The following is a 2115-nucleotide window of genomic DNA, read 5'->3' as shown; positions in this document are numbered from 1 at the left end:
TTTCCCTTTGGAATAGGAAAGCCACACAGGGATTCAGGCAAGTTGTTTCCGCTTTTGTACATTTAATTGCCTTTCAGAGCGGTGTGGATTGCCATATCAAAGCCCTCTTGTAGGCAGACCGGAGGTCATTGAGAATGCCTGCATCTCGGCCCCTTTTGAAATCCCAATACAGCCTGGTGGGTGCTCTGTTGTTTTAGTCAAGAGCTAATTAGCATTACTGTTGAGGGACAGATGGCCAAATATACTAGAATGACACTGACAACAATGTATTAAAGCGCCCGGGGCCACATCATTTTCCAATCGCATTTATTTATTTTCATTTCACTCTCTGCTTAAAACCCATGAGTTGGGATTCAGCAACTTCACAATCTTGCCCATGAGGTGTTTGGGACTCCCTAATTGCAGGGTTGTAGGGTCACTGAAGAGATTGTCTAGCAGTCACTGTTAAATCACAAGGCCATTGTGCACTATTACCTGCTTCCTAAAGTTGTAGGCACGGTTTACAAATCCATCGGGCTATCTCAGTTCAAGTAGTTCCCATGGACAGAGAGTTGGGACAGGATATCCCTCCCCCAAGTTTAGCCAGTCAGTAATGAAGACCCCTGATCACATTTGAGGGAAGGTCAGCCCACGTACTCCTGAGACAAGGCCGCCCACGTGGTTCAGTCCCCTTTTGCCATTCTTGACTTTGGAAGTGGGAAGTCAGTGCTTTCATGCCCTCTTCCCTATTACTAAGAACTACCATACAAGGGAAAGGCAAGAAGAGCCTTCGTTTGCAAGCCACTTTTCTTCAGCTTATTGTCCCCTATAACGCCCAGGTCCCTTTCTGCAGAGCTGCTGCTTAGCCAGTCAGTATCCAGCCTGTATACCTCCCACTATTAACTAGCCAGTTTCTTACCAGCATGGGTGACTGGTGCCGCCTTAGTCAGGGGGGGCATGTCTACTGGAGGGGTCCCAGAAAACCCTTTTCTGTTGTTTGTAGACAGAAAACTGTCCAGTAGACAGAAAACACTTTTCTGTTGTTTTCTTCCTGGAAAGGTTAGGGAATAACCACTAAGCTTCTAGTTCATTTTGTTAAAAACTCCTACACTTTTTTTTTTTTAAATATATGTCTCTTGAAGGGGGGAGGGGGACGACAAAAAGCCTTTTTTTTTTTTTTTTTAACTATATATGTCTCTTGAAGGGGGGAGTGGGGGACGACAAAAAAACCCTCAACCAACCAAACAAAAAACCTCTAGGACACAGCCAGCATTATATCTACTAAATCAGTTTGACCCTGCCGGGTAGATCAGACTATCTTTGGTACCACTATTGTTCAGCAAAGCCCTCCTCATTTGTTCTCTATCTACCTATCAGTTTTAGGCATTATCTGGTCAGCTCCCAGCTATTTGGGATTGTATTTAAAAAAAAAAAACAGCCCCACCAAACATGCCCTAGCGGAGAAAGACCAAGACAAAGCTTCTCCTTTACAAAATAACTACAGTACAAGTCTGGCCACAGCTTTGGTAAGTCGCAGTTGCGAAGTTTGAAAACGAGGTCGTTCCGTTGCGGTAGCAGCTGATCCGGGACTGTCTGTACTCAGGCACATAGGAGAGTAGGAGCGATTTAAAGCGTCATAGTGCAAATACCCAGAACTTCGCTGTCAGTGCAGACGCTCAGCCTACCCGCCAGAGCGCATCTTCTCCGGCTGGCGGGGCGGCCAGAAAGCCCCTTCAGCAGAGCCTCGCGGCAGGTTGAGCCTGAGGACGCTCCGAGGGCTCGTTTGACCCGCTAGGCTCGGAGACGCCGCCTGCTTCACCAACGTCTCAGAAGGCCCATAAGGAAACTTAGCAGCGTGCTTTGCCCGGTAGCAATCCCCGATCCGCCCAGAAGTCAAGTGTAAGCCAGCGGCGGTTAGGAGCAGTCCGGTGTATTTACAGAAACGAGCGCAATAGACAGATCGATAGGACAAGAGGGGCCGTTTCTCAGGCAGACGCAGCCCAGAGGTCTGGTCGCAAAGCAGGGCCCTAGTGCAAAGAGGGAGGGTGGAGCGGGGGGCTGGCTCGGGATGCTCCGAGGATGCTGCGGCAGCTCCGTCACCTCGGGTGCCCCCTGCCCTGCCCTGCCCCGCAGCGA

This window comes from Alligator sinensis, unplaced genomic scaffold (genome assembly GCF_000455745.1).
Source record: "Alligator sinensis unplaced genomic scaffold, ASM45574v1 scaffold321_1, whole genome shotgun sequence".
In the NCBI taxonomy this organism is placed as follows: Eukaryota; Metazoa; Chordata; order Crocodylia; family Alligatoridae; genus Alligator; species Alligator sinensis.
This window is presented reverse-complemented; position numbering follows the sequence as displayed.